At 40.4% G+C, this 19,104-nt stretch overlaps 1 pseudogene; it reads right to left on the reverse strand.

The window, feature by feature from the left end:
• The window catches only part of LOC116270538, a 34,141-nt pseudogene extending 20,745 nt beyond the window's left edge, over window positions 1-13,396 (reverse strand).
• Between the last annotated feature and the right edge of the window lie 5,708 nt (window positions 13,397-19,104).

Here is a 19,104-nt window from a genome sequence, read left to right on the forward strand (position 1 = left end):
GATATCCTTGTTAACTTTCTGTTTCGTTGATCTGTCTAATGTTGACAGTGGGGTGTTGAAGTCTCCTATTATTATTGTATGGGAGTCTAAGTCTCTTTGTAAGTCTCTAAGGACTTGCTTTTGAATCTGGGTGCTCCTGTGTTGGTTGCATATATATTTAGGATAGTTAGCTCTTCCTATTGAATTGATCCCTTTACCATTATGTAATGGCCTTCTTTGTCTCTTTTGATCTTTGATGGTTTAAAGTCTGTTTTATCAGAGACTAGTATTGCAACCCCTGCTTTTTTTTGTTCTCCATTTGCTTGGTAGATCTTCCTCCATCCCTTTATTTTGAGCCTATGTATGTCTCTGCATGTGAGATGGGTCTCCTGAATACAGCAAACTGATGGGTCTTGACTTTTTATCCAGTTTTCCAGTCTGTGTCTTTTCATTGGACTATTTAGTCCATTTACATTTAAGGTTAATATTGTTATGTGTGAACTTGATCCTGCCATTATGATATTAACTGGTTATTTTGCTCGTTAGATTGCTTGAGGTCCACTCCAGAGCCTGTTTGCCTGGGTGTCAGCAGCAGAGGCTGCAGAAGATAGAATATTGCTGAACAGCGAGTATACCTGTCTGATTCTTGCTTTGGAAGCTTCCTCTCAGGGGTGTACTCCACCGTGTGAGGTGTGGCATGTCGGTCTGCCCCTAGTGGGGGATGTCTCCCAGTTAGGCTACTCAGGGGTCAGGGACCCACTTGAGCAGGGAGTCTGTCCCTTCTCAGATCTCAACCTCCGTGTTGGGAGATCCACTGCTCTCTTCAAAGCTGTCAGACAGAGTCGTTTGCATCTGCAGAGGTTTCTGCTTTTTTTTTTTTTTTCTGTTGTTGTTTAGCTGTGCCCTGTCCCCAGAGGTGGAGTCTACAGAGACAGGCAGGCCTCCTTGAGCTGCTGTGGGCTCCACCCAGTTCGAGCTTCCCAGTGGCTTTGTTTACCTACTTAAGCCTCAGCAATGGTGGGTGCCCCTCCCCCAGCCTCGCTGCTGCCTTGCAGTTAGATCTCAGACTGCTGTGCTAGCAATGAGGGAAGCTCTGTGGGCTTGGTACCCTCCCGGCCAGGTGTGGGATATAATCTCCTCATGTACCCGTTTGCTAAAACCCTTGGTAAAGGGCAGTATTGGGGTGAGAGTTACCCAATTTTCCAGGTGTTGTGTGTCTCAGTTCCCCTGGCTAGGAAAAGGGATTCCCTTCCCTGTTGTGCTTTCCAGGTGAGGGGATGCCTCGCCCTGCTTCAGCTCTCGCTGGTCCGGCTGCAGCAGCTGACCAGCACTGATTGTCTGGCACTCCCCAGTGAGATGAACCTAGTATCCTCAGTTGAAAATGCAGAAATCACCTGTCTTCTGTGTTGCTCGCGCTGGGAGCTGGAGAATGGAGCTGTTCCTATTCGGCCATCTTGCTCTGCCCTGTAAATATCCTAAAACAAATCTTAATGAGAAAAATTATTTTGATTTTTCTTAACCATATCCCTTTTTTTTGTTTTTTGTTTTTATTTTCCACTCATTTTTTAGTCTGGAAATGTTTCAGTGATTATTTTTCAGTTCACCAATTCTGTTTTCTACTATATCCTAGCTACTATGAGCTCATCTTTTAACTTCTTAGTTTCAATTTATTACATTTTTCAATTCTAAGATTTTTATTATTTTACGAATTCTACATTTTGGAGCACACTAATCTTGGTTATTTTTGTATCTGTTTTTCATACTTCTATTAACTGGATCATTGGTAAGAAGTTTGCTAATTTTTTTATTGAGTATTAAATATTATCTATAAAAAATCAGGGAGACTCTGGATTGTTCTCCAGAAACGTTACAACATGTCCTCTGATGGTGAGATTCAGTCAAGGCATATCATCTTAATCTAATTTAGGACAAGGCTAACTGGAAGCTAGGTTAGAATGTGTTTAAGGCTCTGTCTCCTTGTAGTTTACACTCATTTCTAGGACACTGCCCTCCAGTTGGTCAACCTGAAATCCTGAGGTTTCTTCTGTCATGGTTCTTGAGTATGATTATTGTCTCTAAATATTTCCAGAAAATTCCATTATGTTTTTCAGTGGCTTTCTGATGAGCTTCTTATCCCTCTTTAGAATTCAGCAAACGCCTCTAGGGGAGAAAAAAAAAATGTCCTAATTCTTTATCTCTCTTTTTCTCACCAATAACTTGATTTCACATCTCAGCTGTTTTGAAGTCACAAACTTTAGCTTATTCTTCTTTAGTCCTGTGAGATTACCAAATAGTCTGCTGATTTCTTTGCTTCTTATTTGTATTTCTCTACTTATAACCATGGCTTCTAATTTGTGGACCAATTTTAAAAAGCCCAAAGAAGAGTGACTCTTAGAGTGACCTTGTAAGTCTCTGAGGTTTTTTTTTTCCCTGCAAACTCCTCATCTTTCAATTTCTAGTTGGTTTGGCAGCTCTCTGTTGTATTCAGACAAATGATTTAGTCAAATTTTTCTCTGTTTTCAAGTTGGCTTATTGGTCTTCTGTAAGCTACCCCATAATGAATGGAAGCAGAAGTTTCAAGGAATAGTTGATAAATAAAAATGTTGTATAATTGTTGCAATTATTACTGTCGTTGATGCATTAATTCCATAGAACCAAAGCTTCTACACTGTTTTCACTAGGCAAAAGTGGCAACTGACTACCAAAAGTTGAAAACCCTTATCTGTTACAGGTGTTCTGGTATTTGAGGTGGGCATTAGCTTTTAGTATGGCATGCAGCGTATCTCAAATGCAATAGCTTCCTGTGAATACCTCATCACCAGTCACCAGTAGCACTATAAAATCTAAAAAATTCAACTTTTTTTTTTTAATGTAGCTAATATTTGGCTATCTATAATAGTCAAATGTGTAATCTTTGCACATCCCAAAAACATTTTATCCTATATTTATCAATATGAAATACATAATTTTTAATTAAAACTTTATTTTTTCACAGATTTATAGAGAAAACTTTTTGCCCTTTAGTTCATGTGCCAGAATACTTTTGGGTATAAAAATAGTTATATTTCATCAGTGATTAACATATGCAATATATTATAGAAATATATTTTCCATATTATATTTTACCTAGCATGTATATTTATATAATATCCAAAACTTTTCATTGTGACAATTTTTTGTCATCTTGAGAATGTATGTAAATATCACTGAGTGAAATCAATTGCTTTAAACTATAATGTGATGCAACTATGTGAAGTGGCTGGTTTAGTAAAATGTAGTTTTAATATGAATTAATAGAAGTAGAGTGCCAGAACAAGAGATGTGCACATCCTGCTATATTCTGTTGTGATCAGGACTTACTTCAATTTTGGTACTGTGCTTTAAACATCATACATTAAAGGAAACATCAATTATAACATTGCACACAGTGTCACTAGGATAGCAAAAGGCTCTTAAACACTGTTTGCGAAGAATAATTCACAGGACTGAAATGAAGACAAGATTTGTCAGGTAACACATTTTCTAATATTTAGAAGTCTATAACACACAGGCTTAAGAGACATCCTGGGTCATTATGGAGGAAAGAATCCCAACTGGTCAACATATGAATGAAAAACATTTTAATAATTGGAATTGTACTGTCACAGACAAATTAATATACAAAGTAAAAAATGTATAAACAAAACTATTTGATGATTTCATAGAGATGGTATCAAGGGGTTAAACACATCCTACCAAGAAAAATCTAGGTGATTTCTAAGATTTCTTCCAATTCTAAAACTCTGAGATTAAACAATGTTGTATAAAGTCAGATCTCTGCTTTTCTTTCTCATTTAATAACTTAAAATTTATTTTTGTGGAACATCAAACATTGAACTGATTTGCCTCTTTTACGATTTGGGGGAAGGATTGAAATTGGAAAAAAGATAATATGTATAATTTTATTATATCATAGTATTTAGCTCAAAAAATGTCTGCTGTACAATCATTTCTCTAACTAGCAATAATAAAGGAGATAGGACCCATGGTTCAAGATCTTAAATCAAGCTAAATTTCCTGTCACAAGGCTGGCTTTTCCTTCTGTGCCTAATAATATGTTCATCATTTCCTTCTGAGACCTCACCAGGAGCATGTTTAACATTCATATTTCTGCCAAGCTGTCATGTTTTCTCTCAGATGCCGTAAGCTTTCTCTACCCTGTTCCTCACAGCCATCTGAATTCTCACCAGAATTGCTTTTCACTCCACATTGCCACAAATCCTTTCCTTGAGGCAATCTGGGTTTTCTCTATCATGGTCCCCAAAATTCTTCCAGCCTCTGCCCATTACTCAGTCTCAAACCCACTTCCATATTTTTAGGCATTTGTTACAGCAGCACCTCATTTCCTGGTACCCAAACCTGTCGTTTCTTGGGGCTGCCATAGCTGAGTACCACAAACGGGGCGGCTTAAAGCAACAGGAACTTACTCTTTCACAGTTCTGGAGGCCAGAAGTCTGAAGCCAGGGCGTTGGCAGGGTCATTTTCCATCTGGAGACTCTGAGGGAGAATCTGTTCCATGCCTTTTGGGTTACAATGCCTCTGTTCCAAGGCGTGCCTTGGTTTGCAAATGTATCGCTCCAATTTCTGCCTTCACGGCCTTCTTCCCTGTGTGTCTTTGTCTCTGCGAATGTCTCCTCTTAAAAGAACACAAATCATTGAATGTGAGGCCCATGTAATCCAGTATGACCTCATCTGAATTAATTATATCTGCAGAGACCTTATTTCCAAATAAGGTCACACTCTGAGGTTCCAGGTAGATGTGAATTTGGGAAGGACGCTGTTCAGTCCACTCTGTAGCTTCTGTGTTCCTTAAGGTCTGTACCATGTGTGGTTCTTCTAGAAGTCAACACAGTGCCTGGCACCTAGAATGAATGAATGATTTAGTGACTTTCCTCCATCACTAACTCTGTCAAATAAGAAGAGGTAAGTGTCAAGTTGAGGTGGATACGTTAAATAATGCCCACTTTATTTGAGCAAGATTTAAGACTCAGCCTTGACTTTCAGTTCTCTTGTGTGCCACAGAAGCGTTGCACATCACACTGGGGTCTAATCTCACTTGTTTGATTGTTCTCAAAATCTCCATCTACTGAGACAGAAGGTTGCCATTTGCAGTTGAATCTATGCTATTCTGGAAAGATTTGTATCAACATTCTTTACTCTGGTCCCTCCTACAAGAGAGGATCCTACTAGATCATCAACATTTCTGTATATTAGGCATGTAACTGTGCGACCTCAGTAAGCCACTTAATCTTTCTTGGGCTCTGTTGTTTTGTAAAATGGGGTTATTAATGGTACCTACTTTGTACGGTTGCTATAAGCATGAAATAATTTCACAAAGTACTCAAAACTGTGTCTGGCACAGAGTAAATACATGTTTGTTTAATAAATAGTATTTAATGTCAATCAATCAAAATCAATGAAGTTTCTCTATAAACAAAGTATTAAGCAGCTACCAAGTTCTCAAAAGGGGCTGGCTGTTTTCTTAGAGACATAGCAACTTAGAACTGGTTTCATCAAGGTAGTTACTAAATTCAGCAACGTGAAGGAAAATTTTCTGAGAAGCATTTTCCTGGCTAAGCTTAAAGGTCTGCTTCTCAAACACTTCTGTTTTGGAGATATGACATTTTATAGCATGAATGGAAAAAATTGTCTGGAAGTTATAGTGTTTTTTTAACATAACACTATTGTACCTCACATTTTATGGTTTACAGAATGTTTGTTTTAAGTCGTCAGTAGGGTTGCAGAAAGTATAACCAACATGCATCCTGATTTGTGAATCGCATGTAATCTGAGAGCATCTGAAAGCCTGTTGGTGTCCTTTTCTTGGCTCATGGCTCACATACTCCCTTGAAGGGCTGTCAAAGTTGGCATGGCTTAAATGTCATTTTTTAAATTACTAAGGATTTAAAGTCAGGCTAAGGTTTTGTGTGTGTGTGTGTGTGTGCATGCATGTGTGTATGTGTTGAAGATGAAAGAGTTTAGCAAATATCAGTTTGTTGACTATGAAAATGTACTCAGACTTCACTTAAACCTCTTTTCTCACCCACCCATAGAACTGTTTCAACCAAGTTCAATCCAGGTGACACTAATGAGCTAAGAGTCTTCCAGGTAGGAGTCACACTGACATCAGAAACATTCTATAGATCTCAGCCTCACCTCTCTTCTACCCATCCCCTCCCCCATCTTTTGTCTCTTTCCAGAGCCTGAAATCTGTTATTATTCCTCTTGGGAGGTCCGTTTACATTGAACACACATCTGGCTTAATTAGGTTGACAGCTGCTACAGGTACCGTTGGACAAGGTCCAGCCATCTCAGTGCATTCCCATTTATTTGACAGCTTAACCTTTCACAATCTCATCTTCAGAGTGCAAATGAACTTGAGAGATGTGCTTTTATTATTTGTTAATACATGCTCATTTTCTACCTTGCCACCAAAATCATAATCAACAGAGGCCACACTAAAAAGTAAAGGGTGTTTCCCTAATGCTAGTTGGTGAGCTGCAAAGACCAAACTACCAAAACCTATGAAAACTTGGCAAAAAAGCATAAGAAGAAGTGGTCCAGGGCGGTTGGAGAAAAGGCTGAGAAAACAATCCCACTTTCAAGGCTTATGGCTGGAGTTTGCTTCTATAAAATCTTTAGGCAGTAAAAAGTGATTATAGTTATTTCTGCCTTCAGCCACAGCCAGCAAAGAAGGTGGTCTTCAGATTCCCCACATACACTGATGTTTTCCATCTACACTGTTGTACTTCTAGCAATGGAGTGACCATTTTGCACATGCATACAGGAATAATCTGTTGCAAAGCCACTCGGTCTGTGTTTTAAACCACCTGCCTTAAATGCCTTTGCAGTTGTTTTAATCAATTCATGCAAAGTTTTTTTTTCCACTAGAGATTCATGTAGAAACAACATTGAGAATAACAACTACTTTTAGCTGCCTCAACCCAAGCCCGAGTCCAAATTAATAAAAGCAAAGTCAATTCCAAAAGGCCCTTCCAAAGAAAGGTGGTTAGCTTTTTCGTACCATATTTACTTAGAGCAGGAAAGTCCTTTATTTAACAAACTACTGTTTGACTTCCTGGAAGTTTAGATGTTTGATTCTCTGTGGCAATTTTATTTTCCCAACAAGCAACACCTTTGGGGGGCCAGAGGACAAAAGGAAACTGAGGGTCATTCTGTTTTCCTCGACCATGATTTTCCTTTGACTATTATTTTGAATCATTATAACTAAATTGTTTTTCTTCTCCAAGAACTAAAAGTAGATCTACCATTCAATCTAGCAATCTTACTAGTGAGTATCTACCCAAAGAAAAATATATCATCATATCAAAAGAACACCTGCATGCATATGTTCATTACAGCACAGTACACAATTGCAAAGATGTGGGACCAACATAAGTGTACATCAATTGATTTTTGAATAAAGAAAATGTGATATATATATATTACCATGGAATACCACACAGCCATAAAAAAGAATAAAATAATGTCTTTTGCAGCAACTTAGATGGAGCTGTAGGCCATTATTCTAAGTGAAGTAACTCAGTAAGAGAAAAACCAAATATGTTCTCATAAGTGAGAGTTAAGCTATGGGTAGGCAAAGGCAAACAGAGTGGTATAATACATACAGAGTGGTATAATGGACATTGCAGACTGCAGGGGGGCAGTGGAGGGGCATGAGGGAACATTTACACTGGCATCCTTCTCCTTCAGCACTAACTTTCAGTCACAATAGAACACCCTGCGCTCAGGGAAACTGAGGGCACCCTTCCTCAAAGCAGCCAGAGTTGCAAGGTCTGAATGGTCACCAGATTCATCTTTCTGGGTAAATAGAACACTCAGGAGAGCGTTCCGTGGTTTTGGCAGCACTTGAGAGCTGAGGATGGCTGCCCTAGGTCAACCTGGCTGGTGCCAGAATAGGTTTTGCCTTTAGGGCAGACTAGGATACCTTCAAGGCAACCAGGAGTGAAGTTGTCTCCCTCTTGCTGTCAAGTGACTGATGGGAATGATTTGGGGCCCTATCAGACAGCCGGATCCCCACACCAATCCCTGGTAATGGGAACACTATCTCCTCACCTCCTGGATCTAACTCACCTGGAGAAAATAAGGGCTGGGGCTCCCAGGATACCAGCAAAATCCCAAATATAAAATATTCAGGCAGTTAATTCTGGTATATAGTATGTATAAATAATCATATTTCTTAGAAATGCTTATCCACAATAAGGAAAAAACCTTACTTTTGTACAAAACCATTTTACCTACCACTACAATGTTTCTCACAATGTATTGGTAGATGTCAAACAATATAGAAGCAAGATTAGAAAAAGTGTTATCATCTTTGCTGCCCCACCAGCGAATTAAACAAACAAGAACATTTAGCATATTTTAAGAAGTGTATTAACAATTAAGTATTGTGTGTGCTTTGATCCATTTCCTGAAATCAAACAAAAAATAAGATAAGTAGTTGAGCAAGCAAGAAATCAATTTGTGCTGCTTCAAATTTCATGGTGATGGTCATCAAATTTGTGCCTCTGGATCAAACACTATCAAAATAAGTAATTTTTCTTTTTTCTTTTAAAAATCTGTATACCACTCAGGTCAAATGCCTGTTTAATTTATAGAAATATAAATAAATAACCATACAATAAAGTTTTATGATCTAATCACACCGAGCCCTGGATGTTAGTCATAGGCCACTGTGCTTTCTGCCCACTGTAAATCACTCAGCACAGCGGCTGACTTACTTACCACAAACCGTTTTAACAAATGTAGTCCTGCCTTTCCCGCCATATTAATTAATACACATAACAAAGGATAACGCTATCCCTGGGACAACATAACCCTTTTGTTCCCTGAAGCCTCCAGGCTTCCTCGGAGGCCGCTTTGTAGGTGCTTTCTCCTCGCTGATTAAAGGAGATCTTCTGTGTGTTCCAGTAAGAACTAGGAGAGTGATCCTGCACCTGTTGGAGGCTTAGGAAACTGGTGAGTAAACCTCTCAAACCTCCCTGGCTGACTCAGTTTTGTCAGCCTGGAGGACTGGCAGAGAGCTTCTCAAAACTGGAAAGATGTTTCTAGAAGCTTTCCTCACGTCACCTAGAGCCACTCCCATTGTATTTCTGAGAGCTTCGTCCTAATTTTCAGTTATTCATTTTTTTTAAAAGGCTTTCACAGTCAGATCCAACAAGTAAGTACAAAGCATCCAATTTCAGTGTGAAAAATACAGCAAAAAAAAAAAAAAAAAGAGGTTATTTGATTTATTTTAGATCAAACATCCAGTTATTTGGAAATATCTATTTTTGACTAAATTTTTATTCTCATCCAGATGTTTGGCATTTGTGTAGACATGGACTAAGTGCCTGCATTGTATTAAAAAGACCCATTTCAAAAGGAAAAATGATATAATATCCTTGTAAATTCGGGTAAACCAAAAGATTGGCTTCTTTCTTAGCACAATCAAAACAAACTTTCCTCACCTCCCTTATAACCTCACATCCTAAAGGGAAGGGGGAGATGTCTATAAAATATCTTTCTTTTTTTTTTTTTCATAGTAATATTCTTACACGAATCTGCAGCTTTTGGACAGTCCAAAGAGAGACCCAGCTGGCACACAGGAAGCCACACACGGGCAGCAGGGCCGCTCCAGGCCATCGAGGCCCATGGTCAGGACTCTACTCACCATGTGTGGAGATGCTGCTTTCCTCCAGCAGCTCTGTCACATGACCTTCAAACCGGTCTTGGATGTCCTGGAGGATTTTGGCGTCATTCTCCTCAGACACAAAAGTGATGGACAGGCCTTTAGTGCCAAAAAAACCTGCACGAGCCACTGGGTGGAGGTAGGTGTCTGAGTCTTCAGGCATGTCATAGTTAAGAAGATGTTGAATCACTCAGTTCCTACAATGGTTAGGAAGTGATTGAAAGTGAATACGGGGACTTTGAGCAAACCTGCAGAGACATAGGCTTGGAGCCGCCTCGGTAAATTCCTCCAGTGAAGTGGATGGGATCATGGTGTGGACGATGACAAAAGAGTAGAAGAGAAGTTATCGACAGATATGCACAGAGTCCGTCGAAGATTTTATAAAGAAAAATGTCTGCAGCCAATGGTTTATGCCAAATATCTTCCCAAGCCTCCATATCCTTGTGGATGTTGCAACTGACTGCAAACAGATTGATCCACCAGGATCCACCACTGGAAATCCCTGGACTGCTGATAGTGTGACAGTCATTCCTCGTGGGCCATGGCCAGGAAGTTCTGCTCCATGAGGAGCTGGGCTGGGGACTGCAGGGCTGCACCGGCTTGATGAAGATTGCCACGTGCTTAAATTCCAGCATGTCCAGGAGATCGAAAAGCTTGCGGTTCTTCTCAGTGTCCTTGAGCTTGAGGTAGTACTGCTGCAGTGCAGGCAGCGTGCACTCATCATCCACAAACACCTCCATGGGATCCTGCATGGACTCCCTGCACACAGGCCAGATCTCCTTGCTCATGGTGGCACTGAACACGACTCACTGCTTCTGCCGGAACATCAGGTGGGAGGCCACCGGCATGTCCTGCCACAGGTCCAGCCCCCCCAGCATCTCATGCAGCCCAAAGTGCTTCACATTCTTCAGGCTGAGGCTCCTGTTCTGCACAAGTGCTACGATCTGACCCGGGGTCCCCACCATGACATGGGGACAGTTCGTCAACAGTTCTTCATTCTTCTTGATGAAGAGGCCTCCGAAAAACACAGACACCTTGACACTGGGCATCTACTTGGAGAAGTGCTCATTCGTACTCCCTGCTGATCTGGAAGGCCAGTGCCCCTGTGTGGCACGTGATCAGGACTGTCACCTGTCAGTTGACGGGCCGGATCTGCTGCACTGTGGCCAGCACAAAGACCACCGTCTTACCCGTCCCAGACTTGGTCTGGCACAGGACGTCCATGCCCAGGGTGGCCTGGAGAATACACTCATGCTGGACCTCAGGAGCTCCAGCTTCAGCAGAAAGTCCCAGAAACCAGAGCTGTGGATGGAAACGTAGGATCCCTTGACATCTTTCTTACGGGGAACCAGAGCGCTCCCTGGAGAGACCTGGGGCTCTTCTTCATAATTCAAAAGCTCATTTTCCACATCCTGTTCTGCCGTGTTGCTGAGAGCAGAGAGGCAGGGCCCTGGTTCCTCCTTCTCCTCCGCATGCCGCCGAGGGGATGCAGTTGCTAATTATTTACATCTATTATAAGAATTACCAGCTAATGGCCAGGCACTGTGGCTCACACCTGTAATCCAAGCACTTTGGGAGGCTGAGGCTGGCGGATCACAAGGTTGGGAGATCGAGACCATCCTGGCTAACACGGTGAAACCCCGTCTCTACGAAAAATACAAAAAATTAGCCGGACGTGGTGGCGGCGCCTGTAGTCCCAGCTACTCGGGAAGCTGAGGCAGGAGAATGGCGTGAACCCGGGGGGCGGAGCTTGCAGTGAGCTGAGATTGCGCCACTGCACTCCAGCCTGGGCTACAGACCAAGACTCTGCCTCAAAATAAAATAAAATAAAATAAAATAAAATAGAATACACAGCCAAACTGAGAAGTTAAGCAGGGATGGAGCTGGCGAGACTTCTCAGAAAGCAGCCCCCGTCAACAGGAACCATCCTGCAAGCCCTCCTACTTTGTGAATTGAGAGGATGCAATTCCCAAGGTCATTGCCATACCAATGAGTAGAGGGTACAGATGGAATCTTGCTACTAGCTCTGCAGGAGTTAGAGGACAAAGCTTGAACCCTGTGGCAACAACATCACACAGGGAGACTTTAAAAGACGATTTAGGTATTTGACTCTGGGGACTGGGTGTCTGAATTGGGGTGGTGCTGACGGACATAGTGAGAAGTGATCTGTTTAAAACATAAGCAGGGCAAAGAGTTAAGAGTGTTTTCTAGGCATTCTGGCCTACGCAGCACTATAAATGGTGTGAACTTGGGAATACAAGAGGAGGAACAAGAATATAAGTAAAAAAACAAAACCAAAGGTCAGTTTGGCGCAGGCTTAATCTGTGTTACCTGCAGACACCTACAGAGGGCGTGAGCGGGTGAAACTCTGAGGCTCCACACCAAGGGCAATGGCAGAGCTGAGACGTGAGTTTGGTGCATTAATGCAATTTAAAATGATAGGTCTTCATTCAGCCTTAGGTTATAAAGATAGAAAAGGGAAGAGAACCAAAGACTGGGTGCCACAGTGCTCTGACATTTCAAGGTCAGAAAGAAGAGTAGGAATCCACAGGGGGACTGAGTCAGACATGATGTTCTCTGAGTGGTTTTCCTGACCTCAGCATTTCCCTAATCCTGAGTTAGACTGTGATGCTACAGAAGTCTGTGCTTGTCCACCATAGCATTTATCAAGTGGTATTACAAATATGTCACACTGGATAGTATATTCATCTTGTGAAGGAAGGGACTGTGTCTTGCTACATCTTGAAATTGACTCAGGCAACGGGTAGACTTTAAAACCACCACTTATGGAATAAAGGAAGAAAATTTAGACCCCAAAGCCTATATACATACCCTAAAATGTTATCCCATTTCACAAGTAACTTGCGTTAGCAGCAGCCTCAATCCTACAATAGATGGGCTTTGAGTAGATGCTATTCTGTGAACATAGGTGGCCCTTGGTGTATCTGGAATGTGTCATTTTACCCAAGTATTCCAAGGGAAGAAAAAATCTTCGTATCTCTCTCTTCCCTCCTTCCAGTTTTGGAGCGCTATAGCTAGAAGTAAATCCTGTCAAGATGGTGACTAGTAATTACAACGTTTCACATTTTAGGTCATTCTCCTTTATTCACAAAACATCACTGTAGCCACCACCTCAGCCTCGCCACTTCCAGCAAGGAGATCTGGCCTGTGTGCAGGGAGTCCACGTAGGATCCCATGGAGGTGTGTGTGGATGATGAGACCAAGTGCACGCTGTCCACACCGCAGCAGTACTACCTCAAGCTCAAGGACACCGAGAAGAACTGCAAGCTTATTTCCTGGCCCACTGTACCCCAGCCCTACCTTATGCTAAGTCTCCATGTCAGAGGATGATAAATACACATGCGCGTGCACATGCATATTCACCATCTGGCCCTTGTTCCGTTCAGGTGATTTATTTCTTGCATCTCCTTATTGAATTTATAAGAAGATGCATGATAATTCATTTTCTTTGTCAATTCCCTGCTTCTCATTTTGCTAATTCAATGCCACACTAACACTTCTATTAATTTGGCACTTGGAACTGATAGATTTACTGTGTGGCGTTCCATCTCTAACTAAACAAAAATAAAACCGCAGACTTGGAGCTTTTTCCACTGTCAAAGTTTTGCTGCTGCTGCTGCTGCTGTTTTGGCCGCTGCTGCGTTGTATGAAGCTTATCCACATCCTTTAATCATAGGATGTGGATAATCGTTCTCTCGAACGGAGGTATATGGGGATAATACCTGAAGGTTTTCCACCTTGTGGAGGCATTGTAAATATTCCTGAAGCGAAGACTTGTGTGGTTAAACAAGTCATCTTCCTTATAAACCATAGGGTTCACCTGAGTCATAAGGCAACCTGCTCTTCTATAGCAAATACTTGCTTGCTGCAAAGGCCTGGACGAGAATTCTCGACAGTGATCACCTGCACCTTGTCCCTGATATCCACATATGTAGATGACATCTCTGGAGACAATTAACTGTAAAATTTTAGGACAGTCAGTTGCCTATAAATCTGAATAACATCTGCGGTTATATCAGGGAGGATAAAATTAGCAGAGTGATCAAGTCTTATCCTTCAGGATGTAAACTAACAGCTGGATTCAAAAAGAAAGTTCCACAGTCAAATTTCATCAGTGATCTGTTGCAAAGTGAGTGGTTGGCCACCACTAAAACTCCCAGCCCAGGCCTTTGTTGTAAACAAACATTGGCCACCCATGAGCAGATCCTCCTTTTCACCCAGGCACACTCTGTGACTTCTAAGGACATTTGCAAGGTTTGCAATCCACAAGCCCATTTAAACATCAGGTATCTATCGGGGTTTGGAGAGAAGTGCGTCACCAATTCAAATGCCAACCAGCCTAATGGATGCTGGGAACATGCCCCAGGGTAACCACTGCTAGGGTGACTGATCTATCTGAAGTTCAATTAAAGAAAAATGCTTGTCCTCACTTCCAAGTTTTGAAAACAGTTGGGCATTTTTGAACATTTTGAACTCTCTTTCTCCCCTGTAACCACTTCTTTTCCGCCCTGAAATCTGTAGTGGGAAAGAAACGTATTTAGTAATTTAAGCTCTCATCTTAAGAAAAGTTCAAAGTAGGTGTGGAGTAAATGTTGTGAGAAGGAAACCTGAACCTAGAGTTAGTGTAATAAGCCCAAGTCCCAGACATATCAAGAAAGTTAGCAATGCCAGAAATAAACACAGCCGAGCATAAATCAACAGAGACTGTGGATGGAAATTTCACTGCGGGTATCACTGGGAACAGGAATAAAACAAGCAGATGGTAATATTGGAGAGAAAAGGGGAAACATAAGAAGAAAACATAAAAAGTGGAAATATTTGACTTTTTCATAAAGTAAAAGAAATTTTAATTTTTTTCTACTTAGCAAGTTCTGAGTAAGAATTAAGCATCATGATCAAAATAAATAACATTCAAGAAAAGGATTATAAAAAGGCATAGAAGAACTTTCACATTTAAAATGGAGTCCAGGCAATTCTAGAAACCAGATCCGTTTGTATTTGCCTAGATTAAGCCAGTATTACCCAATGATAGTAGCAAAACGGCTTATATCAAAATCCAGCTTAGCTTTGAGGAAATACAAATCAGTCTACAGACACGTTAAGTTTCAACAAATCCAGTAAATCAGAAATACAGTGTAAAACAAAATTTAAAAATAAGATTTTTCAAAAGTCATGCTCTTTGGCCGGGCGTGGTGGCTCACGCCTGTAATCCCAGCACTTTGGGAGGCTGAGGCAGGCGGATCAGGAGGTCAAGACCATCCTGGCTAACATGGTAAGCCATACTAAAAAAAAAAAAAAAAAAAAAAAATTAGCCAGGTGTGGTGGTGGGTACCTATAGTCCCAGCTACTTGGAAGGCTGAGGCAGGAGAATGGGTGAACCCAGGAGGTAGGGCTTGCAGTGAGCCAAGATGGGGCCACTGCACTCCAGCCTGGGTGACAGAGCCAGACTCCATCTTAAAAAAAAAAAAAAAAAATTTATCGATAATTGAAAATATATGTTACCTAAATTGGCATGTTTTCCAAAAGCAACAAACTGGGCAGTACTTTTGTTTATTTATTAATTATTTCAATAGCATGTACTATGTGTGCACCACACTCTTAACAGACTGCTGGGTGCCAAAAACACAAAGACGCACAGCACATGGTCCTGTCCTCAAGGGATCTGGGCTAGTCGGTTGTTAAATTACTCTGGTCACATCAGTATCTTCAGATTTACACCAAGACATTTCACATGGAAATCCATAATCGATTCCATTTCAAATGCGAAACAATCTCATCCATTTATACTTAAACACATTTTCCTCAGAGACCTCTCTCCCTGACCTTCTGAATTGGCTTAATTCATGAGTTCCCGTGGAAGTGCACAAGGCACTTCCTTGTGCTTCCTCCACCAAATTACTCAAGGTACTCTAGGGCAGTTTTCCCTACTCTTTACTCGCTACTGTCTTCATTACTGTCCCCCAAGGAATAAGTAACTTATGAATGAATGATAGAAGAGCTGAATAAATAAATGAAATGATCATTAAACTGAACTGTCCCTGAACAACTGGACAAAATAAGTGAGCCTATTTGCCTGGCCCTATTTTTTTATATTTTCTCTGAAATTATGAATGCTAGTTTGGACTATAAATTCCTTTTTAATTGGAATGACAGGTTCAAATTTCTCTGCTTCTCTCTTGCATTTTACTGGATAATCCACGGGTCATAGGTTTTTAGGCTGATTTAATTCTTAGAAAATGAAGTGCACAGCTTTTACAATGACAATTACTGTTTTAAAAATTGCTTACAACACATAATTAGACAGGTGAATATGGTATAAGCACAATGCAGATATTTTAAATGTGTAATAGTGCCATCAGAAGTACTGATAAAAGATCACTTTGTTCTCGTATATGTGAACAAGTTTATACATCTTGAATACTTCTTGCAGGTTTATTATGAAAATATTTTCTATCTTGAACAATGGATTCATTGTCAGAAATCTGATATGTTCAGCAACAGAAAGAACCTTGCTTTTCAGATGGAGGTGGATTTTCTGTACAGGATTAGTTCAAACTAGTTCTTATAAAAACACACAAGAAAGGATAAGACACATTCTTCCATAATATTGCAGGAAAGTGAGTTCAGAATTTAAAGATTACCTCATAGTTTTATTAATATACTATAATTAACTGAGCTTCTGTTTAAATTACTAATTGGGGGATTCCTATCACAAACTTGAGCTACTTTTCCTCTCAAGAATGTTCACTTCTAAACTTGTTATAACATTCTGGTCTCATTAAGTTACCAATTCATCTGCTATGTACAGCTGTCTTCACAGTCTCTTCCTTGGTAAGAATCGCAGCCAACAGAAGCATTTTCTATGTTTTACAATTACTGGTGACTACAAGGGAGACCAAGGAAGCTGACAATAGCTCAACTCCATGACTGCCTGGACTTAGTAACTGTAAGGTGTGTTTGACAAAATGTAGACATAAATAGGGTTGATGGAATGAGCTGTGTTTCAGAAGTAGAAAAGCCTGCTAACATCAGTTATAGCTTCTCTTTTAAACCTCACTATGTAAAAGTTTTGACTCCTTTTAAAGTTACTTTTAATGCATCCAATCTTCTGGTTTTTCACCTGGGATAAACTCTCATCAAATTGAGTGGTTTTATCTGTAATGTAGGGGTTTATTTCTATGTTTCAAAAACTCATTCTGCTTTCAAACAAGAGAAACATAAGCACATATATTTTAAATATCTAATGCGGTATCATGACTACCGATAAAAGCTGTGTTGAAAAATAAAAACAAAACAAAATCTTGTTTTTACTCAAGAGTTTAACAATAAGTTCATTGGTCTGTGACAATAAAATGTATTTATCTGTTAGCAATTGACTCAAGAATTAAAGCAGAATATTAAGCTGAATAGCAAGGTCATTGTTAGGAGTTCATTTATGAAGCCTCCACACTGGTAAATAAGCAAAGATAAAGGGTACTCTCATACTCGAGAAATGTATAGCTATATTCTTCCTCAAGAGATTTTGAAATAATGTTAAATTTGGGGAAGTCTTCGTTTTAGACAGCCAAGATTTTATTCCATAAAGTTTCTAAACACTCTTCACCTCTATAGAATCATCAACATAAAAGAAATAACAGAAGGTGGACCAAGGACAATATTGTTCTTAACTGCATGTTTAAGAAAGCGCAAGCCTCAAGTGACCAAAAATACTCCTGCATCTTGCTTTATAACGCAATAATAATCAAGCTCAATTCGGATGTTTACAATGTGTAGTTCACCACTGGACACCAGGCCCCTGGGAAATGGGGTCCAAAAGAGGCACATCTTAGCAGCCCCTTGGTGCACGAACAGTGGCCCCTTAGTGGTCTGCTAGCCTCTCATTGGTATCTTTAGCTTCTGCACTATCTAGAAATGCTTGAGGATCCGAAATGCAAAATTAAAAGATTCTGGTGTTTCCTCAACTGTTAATTTGAATTTAGAATTAGAATTCTAAGTTCTAATTAGTTTAGCAGTTGTGTTCCCTCATACTGGAGTTCCTTCTATCCTTCCAGACCTTTTCTCCAAAGCAGTGTCTCTGTGGGTGTTCCACATTACAAAGTTTGGGATTAATCAGTGGATGGGTAAAAGCAATCCCTTTGTCCTGTGTACTAAGCTAAGGTGGATAGCACCACACTTCTGACTATGGGGAGACATCGGAGCCACCAATTCCCAGCCTTCGCTATTTTCTAATGGAATTGTTTCTGTTTTTGCTGTTCAGTTTTGAGATTTCTGTATATATTATAGACACCTGTCCTTTGTCAGATTTTTAGTTTGCAAATTTTTTCTCCCAAATCTGTAACTTGTCTTTTCACCCTCTTAAAGGATCCTTTGCAAAGCAAAACTTTTTGATTTTAACGAAGACTAGTTTGTCAGTTTTTCCTCCAAGAATTCTTTGCCTCGCTTTAGGTCTCAAAGATTTTCTCCCTTTTTTTTCTAAAAGTTTCAAATGAAATGATTAGTTAGAGCTAATTTTTTGTATGAGGTGTGAAGATTGGGTCTGGAATGTTTGATTGTCCCAGCGTCATTTGATGAAGGACTATCTTTCCTCCAATGAATTGCTTTTGCATCTTTGTCGAAGACCGGTCAGGCATATCTGTGTAGGTCTTTCTGAGGTCCCCCCTCTGTTCCATTAGTCTATGCATCTAACTCTGCCAATACCACACAGTCTTGATTACTCTCATTGAATAATAAATTTTGAAACCAGGCAGCCTGATGCCTTTTTATTTTTTCTCTTTCAAAATTGCTTTAGCCCTTCTAGCTCCTTTGCCTTTCCACTACACACCTATTAAAACGTCTAAAATAAAAAATTGTGACATTGCCAAATACTAGTGAGGATGCAGAGAAAGTGGGTCATGTGGACATTGCTAGTGGGCAAGTAGAATGGGACAGTCACTCTGGCAAACAATTCGGCAGCTTCTTAAATTAACTCAACGTGTAACTACCATACCAAAACTCCAGAGGGGGACTGTGTAGAATAATATCAAAACCACTGTGGCTATCACACTCTCATTTCAGAAAAAGGATATTTATATCGGCTTATCTCAAGAAGAGTTCTTATTTACGTTCCTGAGCCTACTTTCCATATGAGTTCTGCATTCAGCCAGACTATCAGAGAAGTTGTGCTCACCCCTCCTGCCACTGATCCTCAGTCCGGGGTGTACTGTAACTGTGCTAGCGAGCACAGGCTTTCCTCTGTTCAGTGAGGCTCTGCTAGATGCTCTGATGGTTCTTTTTGCAGAGGTTGCATGTCCCGCCACACTGCACCCTTCAGGACAACACGTCCTTAATGTTTGTTTCCAAGCTGTTATTCTTCTGCTCTCTTGCACAAATCA

The sequence above is a fragment of the Papio anubis genome, chromosome 15 (assembly GCF_008728515.1).
Source record: "Papio anubis isolate 15944 chromosome 15, Panubis1.0, whole genome shotgun sequence".
In the NCBI taxonomy this organism is placed as follows: domain Eukaryota; kingdom Metazoa; phylum Chordata; class Mammalia; order Primates; family Cercopithecidae; genus Papio; species Papio anubis.